This window comes from Rhipicephalus microplus, unplaced genomic scaffold, assembly GCF_043290135.1.
Source record: "Rhipicephalus microplus isolate Deutch F79 unplaced genomic scaffold, USDA_Rmic scaffold_24, whole genome shotgun sequence".
NCBI lineage: Eukaryota > Metazoa > Arthropoda > Arachnida > Ixodida > Ixodidae > Rhipicephalus > Rhipicephalus microplus.
Window position 1 is genome coordinate 4,470,085 of NW_027464597.1, and position 26,711 is coordinate 4,496,795.

General features: G+C 44.6%; 1 long non-coding RNA gene across 2 annotated transcripts in view; it reads left to right on the plus strand.

Moving 5' to 3' along the window:
• The window catches only part of LOC142786459 (uncharacterized), a 49,383-nt gene that overhangs the window by 9,096 nt on the left and 13,576 nt on the right, over positions 1–26,711 (plus strand). The window contains exon 3 of one of the 2 annotated variants that reach the window (XR_012889054.1): positions 12,477–12,624. The exons of the other annotated variant lie outside the window; for it this stretch is intronic. This is a non-coding gene — a long non-coding RNA (uncharacterized LOC142786459). Of the gene's footprint in view, positions 1–12,476; positions 12,625–26,711 lie in introns of those variants that run through there. 2 annotated transcript variants of the gene reach the window in all.

Genomic DNA, 26,711 nt, shown 5'->3' on the forward strand with positions numbered 1-26,711 from the left:
TTCAGACTCATTCTCCCCGCTCCCAATCTCCTCGCAGGCGATCACCTTCTCCAATGCGTTGCCGACCCGAACCCTCCAACCGGGAAAACTAAACGCCGCAGTTCCAGAGGTAAGAACTGCGCTATCATCGAAATGCCCGAGTCCCCGCACCTCATCTGCTGTCGTAGTCACGATATCTGTCGATGGTGTTTCCACATTTGCCCTCGTCAACACTGGTGCCACCGTTTCAGTTATGGCCGCCAACTCGGCCGCTCCCTGCGCAAAGTGACCACGCCGGTCTGTATTATCGCTTCACACGGCTAGGGCCCAGCCAGTTAGCAAAGTGACCACGCTGGTCTCTGGATTATCACTTCACACAGCTTGCGCCCAGCCAGTTAGACCTCTCGGTGCCTGTACTGCTCGCATATTCATCGAAGGCTCTATGTACGTCATATAATTTATCGCCCTTTCAGTGTTCTCGCACCATATTATCCTCGGGTGGGACTTTGTTTCACATCCTAATGCCGTCATCGACTGAACACGCACTGAAGTTCAATTTTAGTCCCTGTCTGACAAACGATTGCACCAAGATCTTGATCGGCTGCCTAAACTCGTCATACGTGAGACAACATTCGGCCAGCCTCTCTTGCCGTCGTCCGCTGTTTGCTGCGATGACCTTAACGATGTTACTGTGTTGTTTACCCCTTCCAGCATTTTCATGAGCCGCAGAGCCGTCTTCCTCACTTTCGCTACACTTGACGTCACTGCTGGCTAAAGTACGATTTTCGTCCACAACCCACTTTCCACACCGCTTACGCTAGTTCTCGATGAATGTCTCAGCCGTGTGGAGCACCTTGAATCTTCTTTCTACCTTAGTATGCCAGACAAATTGTGCGGTAGTGACTTGATTGAAGTTCATGCCCTTCCCCAGCTGGAATTCCGGTCGAGTGACACCTTAACTTTCATCGCCTATAACCTGAGTGCTACAGAACGCGCCAAGCTTCTTAGCCTCCTCCAGCACTTCATGAATTCATTCGACGTTTCTCAGCCGCAATTGGGTTGTACTTTAAAAGTGCGCACAACTACATGCCTACCGGTTTGCACCAGCCTTTGCGTCAAAGACCGTACCGCATCTCTGCAACGGAATGTCACGTCATCAACGACCATGTAATATAGATGCTACACCGTGGCCTTATTAATCATCACACAGTCCTTGGGCATCTCCTGTCGTTCTAGTTGGGACGGATCCATTCGCTTTTTTGTCACCGTCGATTAAATAAGGTGACGCGGAACGACGTCTCTCAATTACCACGCATCGACGATGCCAGCCTTCAAGGAGCCGAATGCTTCTCCTCGTTAGACTTACGTTCCGGCTACTGACAGGTTCCCATGGTGGAAGCTGATCGCCAGAAAACTGAGTTTATTACACCAGATGGTCTGTATGAATTTAAAGTAATGCCTTTTGGGACTTGTAATGCCCCTGCCACGTTTGAACGACTCATGGACAACACACTGCGCGGACTCATCTGGTCTGTGTGTCTATGCTACCTCGACGAGATTGCCATCTTTTCTCTCGCCTTTTTTACCCTTTTGCCTCGGCTCCGACTGGCTCTGACGTGTTTAACCGACGCTGGGCTCCAGCTGAACCTCAAAAAGTGCTGCTTGGTAATGCGAGAGTGGTCCAAATTATAGGGCACGTCGCGTCCAAGCATGATGTTTTAGCCGACCATACAAAACTTCGTGCAGTCGCCGAGTTCCCGGAATCTGCTACGCTCATAGAACTACGCAGTTTCGTCAGACTATGCTATTACTTCCGGCGCTTCGTCCGAAATTTTGTGGCGATCATGTTACCACTGACCAACGTCCTACGCGGTGACGCAGACCTCTCCTCCTCTTCGCTAGACTGCGACGTCGCCTTTGCCACGCTGCGTTGTCTGCCCACCTCTCCTTCCATTCTTGTGAATTTCGACCCAACAGCTGCAACGGAAGTTTACACAGACGCTAGCGGGAATGGTTTCGGTGCTGTCCTCACTCAAGGTAAGCCGGGCTACTGCGAATACGTCTTGGCTTATGCGAGTCGCACGCTTACTAAAGCTGAAGCCAGTTACAGCCTCACTGAAAAGGAGTGCTTAGCTCTAGTGTGGACGCTTCGCAAGTTCCGCCCTTATTTTTACGGTCACCCGTTCGACCTGGTAATGGATCATCATGAGCTCTGTTGGCTCGCCACATTGAGAGACCCATCTAGCCAGCTAGCCCGCTGGGCACTGCAAATACAGGAGTACGACATGCGCGTCATCTATCGCAGTGAACGCAAGCACTCTGACGCCGACGCCCTGTCTGGAGTTCGCCTTAATCTCCCGGCTCGGCCTGTGGAACCAATGGAACCAACTCTGCCTCATCTCTCGACCTTGACTCGTTTGCCAGGGAACAGCACCAAGACCCATGGATCGCTTCCACTTTTGACTGTATCTCTGCATTGTCGACCACTGTGGTATCACGATCTCTCCGACGTCAAGCAGCTAATTTCGCCATTCGGGATCGGCTACCACACCAACGCAACTACGCACCTGAAGGTCCTAAGTGGCTTTTCGTTGTTCCCCGTAGCTTGCAATCACAAGTATGCGCCTGCTTCCACGATGATACGCATTGTGGCCATGCCGGAGTTTTCGAAACTTACGAATGTATTCGCCGCCGCTTCGACTGGCTCGAAATGTATAATATTGTTCGCAACTTTCTTATATGCCGCCTAGACTGTCAGCTTCGTAAATCACCGCCTTTATTTTCGCCCTGTGCGCTCCAGCTGCTTCCGTGCCCTGCCAAACCTTTCGATCGGGTCGGAATTGATTGCTACGGTCCAATACTGATAACATCAAATGGCAATCGATGGATCATAGTCGCTGTGGACATTTTAACACGCTACCCTGAAACGCCCCCCCCCCCCTTCAAGCGCCCCTATACGTAGGACGTAGCTTCTAGTAGTCCTCCGTCACTTAATACTCCGGCATGGTGCACCTCGAGAACTACTCAGTGACCGAGGTCAAGCATTTCTATCAAAAGTCGTCGCAGCTCTACTTTCCGAATGCCACGTTGTTCATCGCAAGACCACGGCATACCACCCACAGACTAACAGGCTCTCAGGGAGACTTAACCACACCCTCGGCGATATGCTCGCGGTATGTGTGTTGACATCTGATCATACTAACTGGGAGCGCATTCTTTCATTCATCACGTTCGCATACAACATTGCGACGCAGTTTACCACCAGATTTTTCACCTATCTTCTTCCTCTATAAACGCGAACCTTCCCAAATCATCGTCACTATTCTTCCATACCGTTCTTACGCATCCGCATGCCCACCCGTGTCCGAAGCTGCCCAACAAGCGGAAAGCTGTCGCGAATACGCGGGCACTTTTATGTCACAAAAACAGCGCAAGAAAGAAAACAATGTCGACTCTCTACGAAGCACAACTATTCCCCGGGATCTCGTGCATGGTTGGCTGTTACTCACCAAACCCCTCGCCTTTTCTCAAAACTCGTCCCAAAGTACGAGGGCCCTTACCGCGTTTTGGAGCAAACCTCCCCAGTCATGTTCTAATTGAGCTCGTTTGCCCATTTGACGGTATGCGCCAGCGTGGACGTGACATCGTCCACGTGGCTCTTCTCAAGCCATACCATATCCCTCTGCCGCAGGACTCTTGAGGCACCAGGGTGGCTCTTTTTCAGCGGGGGCAAATTGTGAAGAAGACGACGCATCGTTGACAAGCAGCTTCACCATCGCTTGGGTACTAGGTTCGAGGCTCGTCTCGCTCACCTCACGCTGATCGTCGCCGGCATCTGCCTGAACGCTGCTCTGTGCCGATTGCGTTTTGTTCGTGGAGCCGCCGTCACAACCACTTTTCACCTTTATTTATTTCAAAGCCAGTGCAAACGCGCGCTACTAAGCGGGAGCCGTTGGTCTGCCTTAATTCAGGAAGTGGTCATGATGCGGCGCGATATGAAGGGTAGCACTGCTCGCGTCACACGTGCGTCTGAACGCTTTTCCCCGACGATGGAGTAGACGTGTTTCCCACTCCGATATCATACGTCTCTTAGATTTGTTCCTTCAGGCCGCTTCTTCGTGTCTCGAAGCAATGCCACCGCTGCATTACTGTGCTCTTAAAGTCAGCGCATGCAGTAGCGTTGCAGTGATGCTTCCCCATGGTTGCCCTATAGCGCCACGAAAGACGGCAGGCTATTTCAAAAGGCCGTATTTTTTTACAGAGCCAGCGTGACTGCCAACATTATGAACACGAGGAATGCAAGACGACGCCCCATGGATCTGTAAGCAAATGAACAAAAAGTTACTTCATGTGGTTTCCGTAGTGAGGCGCCGCATTATGAGTCCCCCTCACCGAAGCCACAAAGCACTCACGAAGGGCAGGCGATTTGCTAGAGTGGGAAAGGACTGAGGAGATGGTGGTGAACAGCTGGATCAGTAACATCTGGCTGGCGTTGATGAAATAGAGGAAGCGATGATCAGGCACGCATCTTTCACGGACGCCACGGGTCTTTCTCCTTCGATGAGTGTCCCATCGTTTGTGAGCGGGAGACTCGTTTCACCAAGTGCTGGCAAAGGGTTAGGAAGAACATAAATGCCGAAAACGAGCGTTGTTCATTGAGACTCGTCGACAATAGTTCAATGGTAGCCGCTACGTAAGAAAGCAAAAGGAAAATCTAGGGGCTTTAGTTCCTGTGAATTGCCACCCAGCGTCCTTTGTTTTTCACGTCATTTGCGTGCTGACGAAGCTGGTCGTTATATCCAATTCGTATGCTAGTGCAAATAAAGTATGCATAAAAACATGTAACCTGTTTTGCAAAATGTTTCGAAGATGTTGTTTTCCAGATGTCTTTAACAGGCACAAGTTTTTTTGTAGCACCACAGTGGAAGATGAACTACACGCCACAGGCCACATGCCGCAACATATAGCATTCACAGTGGTGAACACAGTGAACCAGCGAGCGCAGGGCCGACAGCACTGTCAGCGCCGTTGGAGACATTGCACATGCCCAGCACATGTTCTACAATACTCTTGCGAGCGCGCCCCACGTCATGCGTGCATGCGTTCGTTCGACGTCCTCTGCTAGCCACCTTTTTTGTCTGATAAGCTGGTGCGTTTCGCCAGCTAAGCGGTGCCTAAATGTATCGCCTACGCCACTACAATGACAGATTGAAAAAAAAACGAGAATACAAGCATCTGCGGCGCCGAATCGAACCAGCAACCTCTAAATTCTCAGGGCGCGGCGCTGACCACTACGTCCCGAAACTTTTTTTTTCTTTATTTCCGGTAAACTTCACAAACCGGTTGCTAAGATATATTACATTTCACTGCGAACAATACAAAAAACTAAGCCTGTCAAGCATAACTATAACACATCACGTCCTAGAATTCCTTCATGGTCAGTAGGGCTTCTACCCTTTTTACCCATAAAGGTACACATTCGTCTGTTCTTACTACCTCAAGTAATCTTGAGATGCTTTCTTCAAAATACTCTCTTGCTGGTCTTCTGTCTGGGTCACAATGAAATCCAGCCATTCCAGAGCGCCATATACTGTGCAAGGCAGTCATCATGATAAAATCGAAAGGTAATCCATCCTCATTCTCTATTGCCAAATACCTGATCCCATGAGGGTCTAACGGAAACTCTTTTTTGATTGTCCTTTGTAATACGTCCCAAAAATAAACTCCTTCCCAACAGTGCAGGAAAACATGGTCGATAGTTTCCGGTTTCTTACAGATTAGACAGTGAGATCCCCAAGGCACTTAAAACCCACGCTCCTCTAGGAAGGTTCTTACAGGAAGTGTTCCAGTGAGTAATTTGAAAAAGAACGTTTTCGCACTTGGAGCTGCTGGCATTTTTTTAACTCGTTTAAGTACGTTCTGACCCTTGCGTGCTGTATATAGCGCTCTGTACAGTGTGACGGGGAGCATCGTATCACATAAATCTTTGTACAGTTTTTTCTTTCCAACAGACCACAGGTAGTCAGTTGAAAAACGAACACACAAAAACCGCACGCTGTTCACTACTTCTTTCATGTATCCTTGCACAGCCCCTGTGGTAACATGGGTGCTCACAACAAACTCGGGCAACAGTCTACTTAGTCTTGTTTGACACACTGTTAGTAGGAAAGGCTCTCTTGTCTCATGAAAAAAGAAAAACCTATTTACTAACTGCTTGATAAACAGATGTCCTAGCCCAAGGCCTCCACACTTCACTCGTCTAAACAAATTCGTGCGACTGTACCTTTCCCAGTTAGACCCCCACACAAATATTGCAAACACCCGATGTAATTTTTGCACATTGACCCAGGAACAGTACAGCACTTGCATCACATACCACAGCTTAGACACAAAAAACCAGTTGCATGCAGTAGCTCTAGCAAACATGGAAAGATAAGTTGCATTCCACCGATTCGCTTTCTCTTTAATTTCTTTCGTTTGCTGTGTCCAATATTCGTCAGTACTTTTGTATGACTCGAGTGGTACTCCGAGATATTTAACTGGCGTTCTTGTACATTTAATGGCTGCAAAAAATTCTGGTGTTGAAGGTCAATATCCATGCCAGAAGCCGAGGCATTTACCCCAGTTTATGTGGCTTCCTGTAACTTCGGCGAAAGATTTAGAAACTCTGATTGATTCTTCAATACCGACATAGGAAGTGCTACAAATCGCAACATCATCAGCGTATGCGAGCAGTTTGACCTCTGAAGATTGTACTCTAAACCCATTAATGATGTCATTGTGCAATATCGACCGACATAAAGTTTCAATATAGATGCAAAACAACAGTGGACTAACAGGGCAACCTTGACGCACTGAGCGCTTCATTCTAATGGGGGGGCCCAATATCTTGTTGATAATTAGTCTCGTACTACCATTCCGATATGCCATGGCTACTCTGTCAATAATTATTTTACCAGCATTAATGTGCTTCAACACTGCAAACAAAAGAGCGTGGGCAACGCAATCAAACGCTTTCTCCAGATCCAGCTGGAGTATGGCCACACAAGCTTGACTGGCGTCAACACATTCGAGCACGGATCGCATTTTATGAACGTTTGTAATTATGGACCGACCTTTGATTCCACACGTTTGGTGTGGACCGACGATATATTTTATTACTGACTGAAGTCTAGCCGCCGAAATTTTTCTTAATATTTTGTAGTCTACGTTTGTCAGTGCTATTGGCCTGTACGCTGGGACGTGCTTGAGCTTTTCAGCCTCGTCTGTTTTCGGAATGAGAACGGTACCCGATTCACCAAAGGATGGTGGTAATTTCTTTTCCTGACATGCCTCATTAAAAACGCCTGCAAGAATAGGAGACAGTTCACTTTTAAGACATTTGTACCACTTGGCACAAAGAACATCTGGTCCTGGAGATTTTCCGGGATTTAACATATCAATCGCCCGTTCCACTTCAGATGCAGATATGGATAATTCCAAAGCGTTTTTCACTTCCTCACTCACTTTCAGCATGCGTCCTAAATATTCTTCTTTAAATCTTTCTAGGTTTACCTGTCTACACGCAAAAAGGTTTTCAAAATGACTTGAAAATACGGATAAAATGCTGTCCGTATCAGTTAATTCGTGACCATCCTTCTCTATTTTTTCGATATGATTCCGTCGAGCGTTCGTTTTCTCCACCCCTAACGCTCTTTTGGTTGGCGTCTCTCCAGCCGCTAATGCCTCAGCCCTAGCACGAACGAGTGCACCGCGGCAGCGTTCCTCGTCATGCAGTGCAAGTTTCTGCTTAATATTGCGCATGTAAATTTTATACTCTCCCGGTTGTTTGCACTCCAAGTCTATTAGTCTTTCCAAAGTCTTTCGGAGTTCTTTCTCTGTCTTTTTCCTTTCGTAACTCAATGCAAGAACGATCAATAGCTTTTATTTTTATTCGCTGCTTGAACTCTTCCCATTGCTCTGCAAGTTTAACTTCATCGTCCATTTTTATTTCATTGATACAGTTCGTTACCTGATCTAAGAAATATTCGTCGGTAATCAAAGTGGAATTCATCTTCCACAGCTCCCATGAGAAAGTTCCACCTTTTGTTTTCTGTCTCATATCACATTTACCTAAACAATGATCACTGAAGTGTATAAGGTAGACAGCATATGTCTTACAGTGGGCTATTAATTCAAGCGACACGTAAATGCGATCAAGGCGCGCATGGCTATTCCCCTGAAAATGTGTGAAATGCACATCCCGCGTTCCCTCCATAGAGCGGCCCACGTCTTCTAACTCTAATTCAGTAATTACGTCCGCTAGCGTCCTACTACCTTTATCGTAAATGGCACGTCCCTTTGCTCGATCTCGCCCATTGAGGACGCAGTTAAAATCACCAAGTAATACATATTTCCTTTTCAAAGTGAAGTGCTGCTTTAGACTTGAAAAAAAAAGTGATCCTTCCTCGCAAATGGTTGGTGCATAAATACACACTATACGCCACTGACATTCATTGAATACAAAATCACAGAAAACCAATCTACCAGATGGGCAAGAGAAAGTATCTTGCACTACCAGACCCGGTAACTTCTTAATGAACAAAACACAGCCTGTAGACGTGCCTATTGCTTGACTTACAATTGCGTAGTAACGCGCCGTAAACCTCAGAACCATGCCCCGGGTCTCCTCCTCACCGTCTACTTTTGTTTCTTGTACAGCTAGTATATCCAGAACATGATCCACGAGCAGCCTGTAGACTTGGCTCTGTTTCCGCTTGGCGGCAAGACCTCGAACATTTAACGTTGCCACTCTAAGTTTCGGTGCAAAAGCCATGTATACACCATGAAGAAGTTAGCCCGGGGCATGATGCTTACCTTCAGCGCCTAGCATAGAGCTAGACATCTTCGGAGCCTCCAGGTGGACCCGTGCCACTGGAGGGCAAATGAGGCCAGTGTTTGTCCAATGTCGGGTTGGGACGCAGCCTTGTTCTGCTGCGTCTGAACGAAGTCGCCTTCACAGGTGGCCCCTCTTCATGCTTTTCACTGAACGCCTCACGCCGTCCTGCAGACTGCTCGTGGGGTCTTTTGCTTGACGCCCCACCACTGATACTCTCGCACGACACTGGAAGTTCGGTTAATTCTACCGGCTCCGGCTCCTTCGATGAGGTACTTGTGAAGCCTTCTTCGGTTTGGCCGGCTGGCTTTTGAGTAAACTCCCCAGATTCTATGTCTGCTTGTACTGTTGGTTCATCACCACCAGTCGGTGTGGCAGTACCTGTTGAAGCTTCTGGTTTCACCACGTCGCCTGCGCCTTTCGCCGCGTCTTCAGCCTCGGTCTCGTCCATCACCAACTCTGCTATGTCTTCACCTTCAGCTGATCCTACAGCCGATGCGTACGTGCGCATGCATGCGTCTTCTCTGTGGCCAAACCGCCGACAACGCGAGCATCGGGGCACTCTCTTCTAACACGGCTGGTACCTTGGCAGCGCAGACACTGCATTGGCCGACCAGGTGCAACCACAAGTGCCAGTTCACCAGCCGCCCTGATTTGATGTGGGAGATATTCAACCTTCACGCCACTCTTGAGCTTACGTAGCACAGTCCGTGTTGTCGACCCCTTGTCCCTGACTCCTTGAACACGCCAATACTCCCTGGTGATTTGTACGACCTTCCCATAAGCCGCCAACGCCGTTCGCACGTCTTCATCGTTGATGCCCACAGCAGCCAATGAAGACGCAGCCGCACCTGCTGATCCTGGGGGTCTACGATGATGCAGCGTCGACCCTTGACTTTCAGTTCCTTCACGTCGAGCAAGCGTCTCGAAGCGTCCGCGTTGTTCATGGTGACTGCCCAGACATGATTTATCTGGTAGGCCCCCAGTGCCAACACCTCCGGCAGTAGTCCTGTAGGTCCGAGCGCATCTCGGAAATCTTCTACTCGATATGGTCTGCCGCGCACATCACCATGTAAATTGATTGATTGATATGTGGGGTTTAACGCCCCAAAACCACTATATGATTATGAGAGACGCCGTAGTGGAGGGCTCCGGAAATTTAGACCACCTGGGGTTCTTTAACGTGCACCCAAATCTGAGCACACGGGCCTACAACATTTCCGCCTCCATCGGAAATGCAGCCGCCGCAGCCGGGATTCGAACCATCACCGTGTAAAAACACAGTGTTTTGCGCGACGCGTTCCTTGGGCAGTGGTGGCAAAATTACTTCGTATCCTGCATCTTGCTCTTCGCTCATCCTGTTACCGCGGCTAGTATGTGCCGCAAACGCCGCTCCTACGTAGCACACGATTCTTGCGTCCGACGCGCGTGAGTGCCGACGAAAGAATGACTACGTCCCGAAACGCACGATGTGTTCAGCGCTAACGGCGAGGAAGTTTTATACACCGTACTCCGTTTGGCATTCCTTCGATCTTTGAATCAATAGTGCGTTTTCGTTATTAGTGATGAAATGGCGTGAAGGGCTTGCATTGGGCGCGCTGTAAATGTCGTCGCCTCCACGAAGCGCCGCATCCACGGACTATGGTCTCTCCTGTGCGTGCGCATATCATACTCGTAATCCGGGTGAGGACGAAGGTTACTTCGCGCGCTGCTACGTCCGCGTTTAAGAAAGGAGTTCTCTGCTGACACACGACGCAGGAAGAATTGTGACGGTTGTTCGCGCTTGTTCTGTGAATATATATATACTTGAGCGCTTGTTTTGTGCGTCTTTCTTTTTGAACAGCTTGCTTTAAATGTCGAGCTGTGATATCTCTCAGTCCGCGCATGTCCAGTGTTCCGCGCGCTTTCTGCTTGAGGTGTGTACTGCAAGTCTCACGCTCCTTGCAATTTCTAACGTGACTTTGTAATCTGTTGCTGTTGCTGAAACAAAGCACAATAAGCGCTCAGCTGCCTTTGTAAAGACGTGTTCCAATTTCGTGTTTTACTGATTCCTGTATAGGGGCATCAGCCACGTTTTTAAATGGTTTCCGTCGCGCACAAAAACGGGCAATTTCTTGGAAATGCTCCTTTTTAATGATAGAATATAGAATATCGTGGCATAAAATTTGAAAAAAAAACAAGGCATTTCACCACCGTCCATCTAAGCTCGTTCAAGCACTGTTCCGCCTGTTTGGCACATGATGTACCACATGAATATATTGTGCATGAATTGGGTGTACGATACAAGACACCCCCAGTACAAACAAGAAATCTGTCTTTGCGCCACTCTTTACACACTATCTCTGTATTTTATAATTCTAACGTAAACTTCCTCAACTTGGTCAGTTTCTATGAGACAAACACCACGACTCTCACAAGTTAGAGCAGGATTCTGCGTATTATGCTGGATGTATGAAACAAGGAACAGAAAACCCTATGTGGTTGTCGTGTCCGCACATACATAATAAAAAGATTTAGGATAAGAAAAGTATGTCTACATATTGCACTAACAAAGGTGTGCGTGCATAGTTATTGCTGCAGAGTATATTCTTGTACAAGGTGAAGCAAATACGTGGGCTGGATGAGTGGCAAAAAACTCAATGGAAAAAGGAAAAAAAAATCATTCTTCATTATATACTCACAAAAATCATCACATAAGCTGAAGAAGAGCGGCCAAATGCAAGTTAAAGTTCCATTAGCAGTTAACCTACTTGCAGATATTAGCGAAGTTGTGTTCATTAAATGAGGAAGAAGTAAAAGCTTTATGCATTCACACGAGGCTGGTTTGCTGATATCTCACCTATGCAGCTTTTGTTCAAAAATGAAAAATATTAGAGAAGTATTTTTTATTATGTCACCATTACATATTGTTAACATCTCATTGTCCTCCCATTAGCTAACCTTGGGCTGACTTTCACTATTGGCAGTATACGCTCCTTTGATGCTTCAGTTTTGGGCTAGAGCCACAGGAACGCCTTTCATGCTGTTTGCAGTGATCTTGATAAAACAAAACGAATGCAACTCTAAATTACCATTTGTATATTTGTTATTTTAGCAGCAATAGGAAAATTTAAAACATCAACTTTAAATGTGTTCGAAATTACTGTAATTTACTTTCAATATATAGACTATACTGTCTGTCCGGAATGGCAAAAAGTAATTATTGCACTAAGTCTGTTCTTACGTGTGCTCTAACCTCCCTTTGTTAGGATTATGTGTCCCTTCAAAAGCATATGATTTCATATCACTAATTCTTGGTCAATACCCCTAAGGAGGCAAAAGCTATAGGAGAGGCATTTTCATCATCAGGACATGTAGGTTTCACTCGCTCGAAAGTACTGCACCCGCAACTGTTCTTGCACGTGACAGCCTTCTGCCCACTTTGGAAATATATGAAGCATCGCGTCACACCAGGAGTGCTGTTAGCTCTTAGTGATAACTATAGGAAACTTTTATCCACAATGAAAGCAAATATATCGCTTGCTACGAGTCAGTTGAGATGTATATAAATATGTGTAACTTTTTTTGTTTAGAAATAATTCTCCAAAAGAGCATAATTCTCATACAATATTTACTGTTGCAGCTGATGACGAAGCGCGGCGGAAAAAACGACTCGAAAGATTGAATAGGATTGCCACTGGCCTAAAGCTTCCCAATATGTAGGTAACATACGTAACGCTAATTGCGAAGACGTTGGTCCCATTAAACATATAATAAAAGAGCATAATTTTTTTCTGTGTCAGTTTCATGCTTTACGTTTACATGTGTCCCAGCACACTCTCACATTCCATTTTGCACACCAGTTTCTATGCTTGCGAAGGATATGCAGATTGCATCACGAATTAAAAAGATTACGTCTGCGCCAAATATTAATCTCATTCTATGATCAGGGGGTCCTACATCATGACAATTTGGCATATTATTACTCATAAATTGGTTATATAAAATCTTCAAATAATTTTTGCTCGGAGTTTCATTAAACGTTTGTTATGTGAGCATGGCTACATGAGCGTTAATGGCAGCGAAGTTGTTAAAATACAAAATTGAGAAGTTGAAGCTTTAGTAAACACGCACTGTTTGTCACGAGGTTATTTAATAAATACGCTTTCATGTGGGTTCGTAATTAAAGCGATGACAGACTGTCATAAAACACACGATATCGTTTGTAGATACGCCCACACAAAACAACATGTATTTATATGATAATTTAAATACAGCAAACCCGCACCTGACAAGGAAAATCAAAACTAAACAAACAAATATTAGATACATTGCGAAATGGGCCAAACACGTGACAGCACAATTCAAAAAGTGTAACCGCTTCCAACGTGAGGCGTGGATGTCATCACGAGAACTTATTACGCTGGAACTTAAATTTACACATGCTGGAGGCAGCGGCATGACAGCCAGTGGAGAATCTCAACCCATGGTGAAGCAGCAGATGAATGAACGCGATCAGTCTGTGTCAATGGCCAGATTACCTGTCAACTTTCGTAAGTCCAACACTGTGGTTTACGGAGGAGACACTAGTATTCCCTGACCAACGCCAGGCGAATAGAATCGTGGGTCTGGCCAACGCCAGAGGCTTGGAGGAAGGTCGGCTATGCGCCCAAGTGAAGGCCAGCAGCGGTAATTGCAATTTTACTCCACTGGCCACCAATCCCGCGCCCTGGACACCTTCACTCCAGCAGGTCTCAACCACGCATTTCGTTCTCACGTTCTGTCCTATTTTACATGGCTTGTGAATCCCCATAGACAATGTTTTTTGACTAAGCCTTGTCTTCCATGTGCTCACGCGCAATATTTCTGCTACTTCTTCCGCAGTTCTCAGCAACGGAGCCCGCATCTGTAGTCCTGGCGTTCATCCTCCTCGTCTTCGGATGTGATTAGATATCCATTGATTGAATAGCCTCGCAACACCGTGGCGAAGTGTATAGCTCACTATACCTAACATATATTCTGCGAATCGTGGAAACGGATATGCCATACCTAATTTGTTACACGCATATTGGTTGCTGTACACGTGACACCCCAAAAACTCCAGGTAATGATGTAAACATCCAGTGAGAACCCCTTCAAAACCACCTGGAGCTATCACTGATACTTCACGTGATTTTTTAAATGCGAGGCAGTTCTTAGCGTACTGCGAGCAATTTTGGCAACTATCAACGTATCTATCTATCTATCTATCTATCTATCTATCTATCTATCTATCTATCTATCTATCTATCTATCTATCTATCTATCTATCTATCTATCTATCTATCTATCTATCTATCTATCTATCTATCTATCTATCTATCTATCTATCTATCTATCTATCTATCTAGCTATCTATCTATCTATCTATCTATCTATCTATCTATCTATCTATCTATCTATCTATCTATCTATCTATCTATCTATATATCTATCTATCTATCTATATAGCCGCCTACGACTTTTAGCTCTCCTGGCCGTTCTAATAATGGTATCGATACCAAACTTAGTATGACCTAACATGGCTGTAGGAAGAACAAACTTGACTTGTCATAACACACACACACACACACACACACACACAGATAGACAGACAGACGGACAGACAGACAGACAGACAGACAAACAGAGAGACAGGCAAACAGATAGATAGATAGATAGATAGATAGATAGATAGATAGATAGATAGATAGATAGATAGATAGATAGATAGATAGATAGATAGATAGATAGATAGATAGATAGATAGATAGATAGATAGATAGATAGATAGATAGATAGATACGTTCAATATCGCTGAAGTTTGTTATAAAATTTTTGGCATTTGAAAACGCCATGCATTTCGACTTGTCGCATTAGGAGTACATCTGTTTTGGCTGAATGGCACATGAATAAGACAAGAACAGCATCAGAAAAAGAGCGGTAAGCAATCAGGCAACTTCAGTACCCCTAAATTGTATCTTGGGCCATCCTAGGTGTGGTTTTTCATTTTTCGATTTGGTTGTTTTGTTGAAGCTATTTCACTAAAGTGTGAACGACCACGTCACGGTCGTGCTTCGATCGCGCCATGTCCAGCGCTCTTTGTTTTAGCCTTAATCAATGTCACCCTTCTCTATGTTTACCTTTGTAACGAAATACTTAAATAACAAAATAGTCACGAGGCTTGCTCATTATAGGCTTTGCAAGGCTTCTGAGAGCTTCACAATGTAAAAAAATACTGCGCAAAAGTCGACACATAAAAGAAGTAGGACACAGGACAAGCACTGAACTAGCAACGCTTTTGTGTGTCGTCTTTAGCACTCGTTTTTTACATCATAAAGTTTAATCAACTCGCCCAGTCTTGTACGCTGCTTCAAAGAGCAGAATGCGACCGTTCTGCCGACTAACTTGTTTGCTTCTGTGTTGTTTATAGGCTTCGGGTACGTGGTGCAAGCTGTTTATTCGTTAATTTATTGTGCAGAGGAAATGATTGTGGGTTGTAACGTCCTTAAACCAATGTATTACTTTGAGAGACGCCGTAGTGGAGGGCTGCGGAAATTTGGACCAGCTGGTGTTCTTTAACGAGCCCCCAAACTTGAGCACATGCACCTACAGCATTTTCGCCTCCGTCCAAAGGGCAGAAGCCGCAGTCGGGAGAAAAAGCCACGACTTGCGGGTTAGCAGGCGAGTACCTTAGCCACTAGACCGGCACGGCGCGGCCAGTGCAGAGAAGTTCGAGCTAAGTCAAAGCCATTCACGGCCACTACATGCATGTTAAGTCTGCAGAGATAGAAGCACGCCTGAAGCCAATCGTTAGCACCTCTGATCTACGGGCAGGCCATTGTTGCTTTAGTTAGGCCTTTCCCCGCTTCGAAGTCTTATCACATCTGCCGTTGCCTTTTCCCGTTCCGCAGTATTCTCGATCTACATACCCGCGGTCGTCGGCTCTCCGCCAATTTGTTGGGCTAACTATTGTATTCGTTATTTTTAGTTGATGAGTGATAAATATTGGGATTCTCCCGATTTTTGCGGCTGAAAATGTGGCGTTAGTAGCAAAATCCACGTAGTCCACACAAACACTGTGTGTGCGCCTTTAGCGTATTGAACAGTGAATAGACGCCATTGTATAACGGCACACGCCATGGAAAAGTAAGCAATCTCATGCGCACAGGTGTCGGTTATTTGTTGTATGAATCAACGGCCACCTCCCCAGCTCAGTCGTTGTGTGGGCTTGCTTCCATCCAGACTCGCTCTTTCTACTGCTCGAGTGGCAGGCCGTACCGGCACCCACCGCGTCTCTCGTCCTGCAGTCGGGCCCTTTTCGTAGGCTACCACCCAACGACACAACATAAACCTATTTGTGGTAGACAAAGATTGCTGATGGCCATAAAAACAGAAGACGTGGAGCAGAAAGCTAAAGTAATTCATTGAGTATCTTTTAAACCATCTATAACATAAGGGACTGCTGTTGAAGAGGGTGTTAAAAGGGAACTACGGTGCATATTCGACTATATTGAAATAATACGATTATCAATTGAAAGCGCTGTAACAGCTATAGTGGTTCAGTTTGCCAAGAGACATGTTGAAAATTTTAATTAAGCCACAAATTATGAGTCAAAACACAAACCAAAGCAGAGAGCTGCTCCACGTAGGTATACGGCGACGCTACGAAACTCCGGCTTCACGCGGCCATGGCTAGCAAAGGTGTTAACATTGCAAACATGCTTCTTCTATCGCGCGAAAAGTAAGCTGGCAATGTCATGCAACGCGAGTGAAAGCTGACGAATTAGAACTGCTCTCGCGTCGCTGTCGCCTCGTAGACGAAAGCGTGTGCTGCATCTATCTGCAGCCGGGGTAGAAAGGCTAAACACGTACGTCACATACGCGAGTTGGCCCACGCTAGCAAAGGCGATTGCGGAATTTGATACCAAATTTACACTTTGGTTTTTAAAGACTAAATCACTTCATCATCATCATCATCATCATCATCATCATCATCATCATCATCATCATCAGCCTGACTACGTCCACTGCAGGACAAAGGCCTCTATCATGTTCCGCCAGTTAACTCGGTCTTGTGCTTGCTGCTGCCAATTTATACCCGCAAACTTCTTAATCTCATCTGCCCACCTAACCTCCTGTCTCCGTCTAACCCGCTTGCCTTCTCCAGGAATCCGTTAGTTACCCTTAATGACAAGCGGTTATCATGTCTACGGGCTACAAGCCCGGCCCATGTCTATTTCCTCTTCTTGATTTCAACTATGGTGCCCTTAACCCCCGTTTGTTCCCTAATCCATTCTGCTCTCTTGTTAACTCTTAAGGTTACACCTACCGTTTTTTCTCCATTGCTGGCTGCGTCGTCCTCAATTAAAGCTGAACCCTCTTTGAAAGTCTCCAGGTTTCTGCTCCGTAGCTAAGTACCGGCAAGATGCAAATGTTATATATTTTCCTCTTGATGGATAGTGGCAATATACCTGTCATAATTTGAGACTGCTTGCCAAATGTGCTCCACCCCATTCTTATTCTTCTAGTTAATTCAATCTCATGGTTCCGCTCAGCGGTTATTACCTGCCCTAAGTAGATATAGTCTTTTACAACTTGAAGTTCACTATTACATACCTCGAAGCGCTGCTCTCTTCTGAGTTTGTTGCATAATAATTTCTTTTTCTGTAGATTAATTTTATGACCCACCTTTGTGCTCTCCTTTTCTAACTCCGTAGTCATGAGTTGCAATTCTTTCCCTGAGTTACTTAGCAATGCAATGTCATCGGTGAAGCGCAGGTTACTAAGGTACTCTCCATTAACTCTTATCCCTAACTGTTCCCATTCTAGGCTTCTGAAAACCTCCTGTAAGCACGTGGTAAACAGCATTGAGGAAATCGTGTCTCCCTGCCTTACACCCTTCTTGATTGGTATTCTGTTCCTTCCTTTATGAAGCACTATGCTAGCAGCTGATCCCCTGTAGATTTCTTCCAGGATGTGTATATATGCTTCATCGACGCCCTGACTCCGCAGTATCTGCATGACTGCTGATATTTCGACTGAATCAAACGCCTTCGCGTAATCCATGGAGGCTATGTATTGGCTGTGTTCTGAGCGTTTCTAGATTCCCTGATTGATAGTATGAATGTGGTCGATCGTTGAGTAAACTTTTCAAAAACCTGCTTGTTCCTTTGGTTGATTGTATTCTAATGTTTTATTAATTCTGCTAACAATTACCTTTGTAAATAGCTTGTATACTACGGAGGACAAGCTGATCGGCCTGTAGTTCAAGTCCTTGTCATCTCCTTTCTTGTGAATTAGGATGATGTTAGCATTTTTCCAAGACTCTGGTACTCTTCCCGTCAGGTGACAGCTCGTAAACAGGGTGGCTAGTTTTTCCAACACGATCTGTCCAACATCTTTCAGCAGATCTGATGTTACCTAATCCTCACCAGCAGCTTTACCCTTTTGCATGCTCTCCATTGATTTTCTGACTTCTATCATTACTGGTTGGGGGTCATCTGGGTTACTGCTAGCTCATATAGTATTAAGGTCATGGTTATCTCGGCTACTGTACAGATCTCTGTAAAACTCCTCCACTATTTTAACTATCCTATCCATATTGGTAGGTATTTTGCCTTCTTTGTCCCTTAGGGCATACATTTGAATTTTGCCTATCCCAAGTTTCCTAATCACCGCTTTGACGCTTCCTCCGTTTTTCAGAGCATGTTAGATTTTCTACAGGTTATACCATATTACATTGGATACCTCACGCTTATTAATCAACTTCGAAAGCTCTGCCAGTTCTATTTTGTCTGTTGTACTTGAGACTTCATGTTTTGACGCTTCTAAATGAGATTCTTGGTTTCCTGGGAAAGCTTGCTAGTGTCCTGTCTAACTACCGTGCCTCCAACTTCCACTGCACACTCCGTAATGATACTCGTCAGATTATACATTCATTGTATCCACGCTAAGGTTGGTTTCCTCAACAAGAGCCGAGTACCTGTTCTGAAGCGAGATCTGAATTCCTGTACATCCCGTCTCAGTGCTAGCTCATTGATTGGCTTCTTGCGTATCAGTTTTTGTCGTTCCTTCTTCAAGTCTTGGTGAATTCGAGACCATACCATTCTATGGTCACTGCATCGTACCTTGCCAACCACTTCCACATCTTGCACGATGCCTGGGTGTGCACTCACTATAAAGTCTATTTAGTTCTTATTTTCGCCTTTAGGGCTCCTCCATGTCCACTTGCGGTTTCATCGTTTTTCTGCAGAAGGTATTCAAAATCCGTAAATTATTGCATTCTGCGAAATCTACTAGTAGCTCTCCTCTGGCATTTCTAGTACCGATGCCATAATCTCCTACTGCCTGGTCTCCAGCCTGCTTCTTCCCTACCATTGAATCAAAGTCTCCCATCAGTGTAGTATGCTGTGTTTTTACCTTATTCACTGCCAATTACACGTCTTCATAGAAGCTTATAGTTGTTTAATTCGGCACAAATTCTCATGATGCCATAGAGAACGTATGCTCAGTTGTTTTTTTTTCAAAATTGATGCAAGTAAAATTTGCCGTTTAGCTCCCCTTTAAAAAATTAAGTTTGTGCATTATTCCTATCTCGCCCCTGAGGAAACCACAATCGAAACTCTTGAAGGGTTCCTAACGATACCTCGTCAGAATGGAAACCGCAGTGAATTGTGTCACGAAATCCTAACAATACACTGCCTGCAAAATAATGATTGATGGCCTCGCAAACATACTTCAATATGTAAGAGGAGCCCTGACCATTATGAAACTCGTTTCTTGTAGTTGCAATACGCAGCCATGTTTTTGTAGAAAGCTGACCATGCGGATTCCATCTATTACCCTGCTCACTGATTGTAGAAATAAAAACTGTTCTCAATCCTCTTGATATATACTGATGAGTAATAAAATGGTAAGTTTCTGACTCCGTACTCGACTGCCTTTAACCGATGCTTTATTGTCCGCCGCAGAGGTGCATCGGTTAAGGTGCTCGGTAGCTAACCCAGAGGTCTTGTGTTAAATTCTGGTTGCGTTGGTCACATAAATGTCAATAAAATGCTAGAGGTTCCTGTACTGTGAGATATCGGTATACGTTAAAGAACACAAACAAAATGTTACAAGCTTCCGGGGCCCTCCTCTGCGGCATCCTTTATATTAAAAGTGAAACAAGCTATGTTCGGTGTTGTTTGTGCCCGTGATAACAAATATTCTATATGTCGCCATCATGTCAAGCATAAATATTTCGCATAGAAATGTGGTGACATGTGATGAATGAGGTGCTATGCCACTCGCGAAAGTCAAATTAAGCTTAGTGTTGTACCTCTAAATTCTGCTATCTCGTGCATATTACTTGGCTTCAGTGGCACAAAAGGGGTTTCTTAAGAGAAATGTTCATGAAATGTGACAAAAATGAAGTGTTATCAATGTATGCAAACAATATTAAAAACTGCAATAGTTTATACTGATTGAAGATATAACAAAATTACAAAGCTTGTATATAGGAAGCAAATTATTCGTTAAAGAAATCACCTGTATTTCTTCAAACTTATCCTATACTGAGATGAAAATGGACAAATGAACAACTTCCTGCCTGTGGAAAACTTAACCTGCTTTCCCCTCAACACTGATCAGTATCACTGAGTTACAGTTACGCTTCCTTCTAATTCTTCAATTCGTTAAAAAAAATCCTTGAAAAGCGAATGTCTCTAGAGTGAAAGCTTCGACAGGTGGATGCATCTTTTTCTAGACAGCAACTGCTTTCGTGGAGGGTGCTTCCTTGGCACATACAGTCCACTAGTGGAAACGTTGCCTCCAGCAACGTTTCATTTTGAGCTGTTTCTCATCTATTTAAACGTTCGTTTCGCCATGGACGTCTGTCTTGCGTGTGTTACTCTGAATTTGTTTCCTATTTATCTATACAAGATTTCACACCGTAAATTTTATGACTTCACTGACTTCATGAAACATCATGAAATAAAGAATCGGGAAATTTTAGGCCTGCACTGGCTTAAGCGAAACGAACAGTGAAAAAAAAACCAGATATTATAATTTTAGATTGCCTATTAGGGTGCTGATTAACTTGGAAAGCTTTGAGTCTGCCTAGTCTGGCATATTTTATAAGATCAGCGTATGTACTAGCACTGGTGACACTTAGCACGCCAGCATTCTGAAACACCAACCATTGCAATGTTGATTGTCCTGCTGCGCTTTAGCACGCGCCGACCTGCCTATAAGTTTCCACGTCAAGTCAACATGTGCCACACGGCAATCACTGCACCTTATATTCTTCTCCTCTTACCTACGTACTTACTAGCATCCCACTCAAGATATTTCCATTTCATCATAGACTACAGTTGTACGCGTCACTGCTTTTACATGCTTCAGTACAGTGACAGCTTCGCCTTGTTCGCAGACGCCTGGCTTAAGCGACTAATGAACAAGAGACTAATTCGCAGCAAGCTAGAATATGTCATTACAACAAGGTATTTCAGTTCAGCTAATAACTGTGATGGTTCGCAATTCATCCTAATAAACTCCGCTTGCTCAATTCTTCATGAATGTAGCCATTAGGCCATGATTACTGCGATGAATAATTGACTCGAACTGCTATCTCTTTTTTATCACCATTATCTTTTAAGCCCGTGTAAGTTTCCGAAATCTATCATTATATTGCGACTATTCGTGACAATCGTTTTGTTCCTTTTTACGTATCGGCTAAAATTGTAATTCAAAGAAAGTTACCTTTACCTCACAACAGAAGAAGCGATCCATTTATCCCCAGAATATGTGTGGACTGGAACTGCCTTATGATGTAACCGAGTAGGTGTCGTGGCTGACACCCATGGTTCAGCGAAGAACCCTTGCGGGGCTTTTTACTTGAATAAAAAAAACACGTTTAATTCACATATTTACAAGATTAACAAACAATGACAAGTTTAACAAACAATCAGACGAGCCTTTAAATGATACACGAGGGGGCCAGTAAAGGCCAGAAAGTGAACGCCCATTTTAAGGCGGAAACTTCTAAGGTTTCATACTCGTGGGGACGGGCAGCGCCTAGGGTTGCCAAGCGTCCCTAGTTTTACGAAAATCTTCTGTCTTTTCACACAGCGTCCCGAGTCTCGCAACGTCCATGTAGCGACAGTAGTGCGTCGCGAATTCATTTGTGACCATTTAGTTTGAAATTTGAAAGCGATTGGTTCAAACAGCTTGTTTCACAGAAATTCCGGCCGCAGCGTCGGCGTTTGCTTCGTTTGTTGTGAGCGCAAAATCATCTTTTGCGTCACTGAAAAATAGCGAAAGATGGAAATAAAATAAATAATGAAAAAACTCCGGGTCCGAGTGAGGATCGAAGCCAGGCCGACTACGGGGCAAGCATGTGTTCGAACACAGAGACACGCCTCTGTTCCAAAGTGCAGTCAGAATAACTTCTTGTGCTTGGAAATGCAGTGAAAGTAACTTTGGTGCTTTACAAACGCACGTGTCCTGTGTGCGAGCTTCACAATAAAAATCAATATATTGCAATAACATTGCATAATACAAGCGTACATTGCCTTTGGGCGTCACAACGTATGTGTAATATAGCTACTTCCTGCTTTAAAGCCAGTCAGTTTTTAAAGGGCACTTAAGACCATGTAGGGGGTGCATAGCAAGTTGGAAAATGTAATATTTAACGCACCTAAGCGCTCGTGGTTTAAAGCATGCTACCCATGACACAGATCGAAGCGATATGCGAAAGATTCAGTGAAACAGGCCACTTTCAACTTTATCGATTATGATGTAGTGATTCACTATTTAAACTTCTCCAGTAGTGCTATACAGTCAAAAGTGTGCACTAACCCCCATATTCAGAAACACTGCTGAATTGAACTTGACTTGCCACCGACTGCAATGCAACACAAACGCGTTTCGTACGCTCTGTCTTTACGTGGTGCCATATAGTTTCATACAATAATATCTAGAGAGGAATCTGGCGCTGCGATCGTGTGCCCTCATGGGAATTATGGGAAGTACAGGCTTCGGATTGGATCGCGTTAGCCAGTAAATTGTCTGCGGATCTTTTTCTACAGTTTCAGTTTCGTTCTTCGTGTAGAGTGAGTAGTGGGGTGGGTGCAAAGGACTGAAGCTGAGTCTTTGTTGTCTCAAGAAGCTGAAAAGTGCTAGGCCTCTCAATTTACTGCAACGCTGGAGTCGTGTTTGACAGTTTAAGCGAAGCGTCGTCCACTCACCGCTGCGCATAGATGTAGCGTCTTATGCCAGTACAGAATAATGCATCGAGTCCGCGTTTGTTGTTTGTGCGTCTTGCCAAAACTACAGGTTTTCCCGCTCACTTTAATCCAAGTGCCTGCCTAAATAATCTGCACGCCATTGAAATAATCTGAGCGCCGAGCTATTTAATCCATGTGCCAAACATTTAATCCAAGCGCCAACTCACTCAGGCCCCGTGCCATTGAGTTTAATCCAAGTGCCCGCGTATTTAATCCAATTGCCAATGACTTTAATTCAGGTACCAGTCAGTTTAATCCATGCGCTAGAAACACACAGTTAGCCACTATATATAGTATAAATGTCAGAATAACGTAAACATGGCGTCACAGCAAGAACTTTTCCCTCGGCTATACTTGGTAGCGCTTATGAAATGAAGTGCGCAGTGCGACTTCTCCTTAACATTTTGGTGTCATAGCTTCAAAAGAAAAAAAAACAGTCAGTAGTAATTGCATTTTTGGGTACCTAAATATATTTGCTCATAGAGTCCATGTTAGTCTTTATTGCATTGCTACTGCTTCATTCCGGTTAACCATCTACACCATCGCATATGTATAGATTCATGTCGTCTGCTGAGCAGACGGCATTTGGCTACTTATGCGCTGAGGCTACCGCAGTCGTCTGCTCAGCCCAGGGAAAACAGTGACCGACAGATGATATTCATTCGTTCTTGGAATCAGAAATAACCACTTAAAAATACCAAACTTGCATTTAATCGGGTTCATGTGGAAATAAGTTGTTATAAAAGCATCAAAATAGATACTTCTACGCTTAGTGTAGCTGAAGCATGTTTACTTGAAACGTGTGTTTTCATACGGGAACATTTGCAGACGAAGAGAGAGCTTTGCTTGAAGCCATGGCTGGACGCAAATGAGGATCACACTTTAAGAACCCCGACGAACCTCGTCGAAAAAACAGCAGAGTATCGGTGGTCGACAGGGCAAGGATTGTGGACGTTTACAGGCGTGGCGGTGACTTAAAGCAATTGGCCAACGCTCTAGGCATCAACATTAAAACAGCAAGATCGATTGCCGCTACCGACAGAGAAACATCAAAGCATGGTGGGGGTTCAAAAAGGAAGTTTGGAGATGACGTCTGAGTATACTTTGAGACGAATTGTCGACGAAAACTGTACATTTACATTGAAGCAAATAAAGGAGGCCATGGAGAAAGAAATGCCAGGAGTAACAATCCATGCAAGCACAGTCGACCGCTTGCTGGATGCCCACTGCTACTCGATGAAGCTAGTGACGCAGAGGCCCACAGATCGCAACCGTGACGATATGAAGCACAGCCACATGCTGTACGCCCAATGGCTGCAGTCTGATGGACAACGTGTTTGCCGCTTCTATTTTGATGAGACTGACTTCAATATCTCGTGTTCCAGGAAATTCGGCAGGGCAGCTAAAGGACAACCATCTTTGCACATGACCTCAGCGACAAAGGGAGTGAACTTGAACATTATAGCATGCATGTCCGCAAATGGAGTTATTCACTGGACTGTGGTGGGCAAAGCTCATTGGGTTGTTTTTAATGACTTCCTCAGTGATGTTTCGGCCCGCGTAGAACGTGATGAGCCAAATGCCGAAGCTGTATTCCTTTTTGATAATGCACCTGCTCACGCTCGAGCAGAACAAGCGGCTTTGGCTAACTTCATGCACTCTATTAAGCGCCTGCCAGCGTACAGTCCCTTCTTTAACCCTATAGAAGAAGCCTTTTCGAAATTCAAGTCACACGTGAAGGCCTACCTGAGCGAACTTCGTAATTTAGTTTTAGTGACACCGCAAGGCATGACGAAAAAGGAGCACAGGCGTTCTTTGCTGCTGGATGCGGCTCGCCACTCCATTCAACAAATACAGCGCGTGGACTGCGCGGCCTTTGATCGGCACAATTTCTCTTTCGTGCCTGCCACTTTGCGTGAAGATGACTTGTGAACATCCGTCTCTGAGCCCTATGAGACAGTTCTGTTTTAATAAATACACTAACCTGTGCCTATGTTGCATTTCTTGAATAATTAGTAGTAATCACTCTTGTTTTCAGGTATATGTATATGTATGTATGTACACACACACACACTCATATATATGTATATATATATATATATATATATATATATATGTATGTGTGTGTGTGTGTGTGTGTGTGTGTGTGTGTGTGTGTGTGTGTGTGTGTGTGTGTGTGTGTGTGTGTGTGTGTGTGTGTGTGTGTGTAGATAGAGATGGTGGACAGAACAAATAATTTAGTGATTGCACTGAATCCGCAAGCTTCCAATGTGCGATGAGAGGCATAATGCCGCGAAAAAAAAACACGTACACACACAAAAAAAGAAAGCTAGGCCCAAGGCCAGTTGCGTGTTATTATCACTTTGTTTCCTCTGTGTTCGTTTCATCGCATTCGTCAAGTACGTCACAGAACTAACAAGCTAAACGAACAATCAGTACTGTTCGTATCATTGGAGACATTTAACTTTGTTTGAATAAAAAAATACGAGCATACAATAATGTAAAATAAAACTTCTATCGCTACATCAGGATGATCAGTTAACGTTTTATGTTCACTACAGGCAAAAAAAAACATTGGAATTATCTCTAATTCACAGTGCGTGCCGCGCGACGGCTTCCTAATTTCTTGATTATGTAGCTGTCTTTGATCCATCCCTGCCCGCGACCATGCTTTTAATCTCTTAGTATGCGTTCCGGCACTCCAATAAACATAGTGTGTCGTTCACATTACATGACCTGTCCTGGTCATGTGACGTTGTAGTGTTTACCAAAGCCAAATATAAGCTTCAGTGACGGATACTGAATTTCATTGCACTGTAAAATATTCAGTAATATGTTCATACGTTTTTTTCGTTTTCATTAAAACTGTTTTCCCTGGGCCAAGCACTCATTATACAAACTGGCGCATAGCAAAGTATAAGCACTCCAAACATGGCTTAAGCGAACCACGGCTGTAATTTTTTTTCAAGAATACTATCGGCGAATACAAATAATAATGATTGATTCTACCTTCCGACTATTGTCTTTTATACTGTAGGAACTGCATTTCAATCGCACTGTCGTTTTTACGCCCCTTATTCTGGTTTTTGTGCGTGGATTAAACTGACTGGCACCTGAATTAAAGTCATTGGCAATTGGATTAAACACGGTGGCACTTGGATTAAACTCAATGGCACGCGGCCTGAGTGAGTTGGCGCTTGGATTAAACATGTTGGGCTTGGATTAAATGTTTGGCACATGGACTAAATAGCTCGGCACTCAGATTATTTCAATGGCGTGCAGATTATTTAAGCTGGCACTTGGATTAAACATGGTGGCACTTGGATTAAACTCAATGGAACGCGGCCTGAGTGAGTTGGCGCTTGGATTAAACATGTTGGGCTTGGATTAAATGTTTGGCACATGAATTAAATAGCTCGGCGCTCAGATTATTTCAATGGCGTGCAGATTATTTAAGCTGGCACTTGGATTAAAGTGAGCGGGAAAACCTGTAGTTGAAATGAACTGCAAAATTACGGTGACGCGAAGTATACGCACCGCCACGTTCTTCCGACTTGACTTCACAACAAAACGAGCGGTGCGTTGGGGGC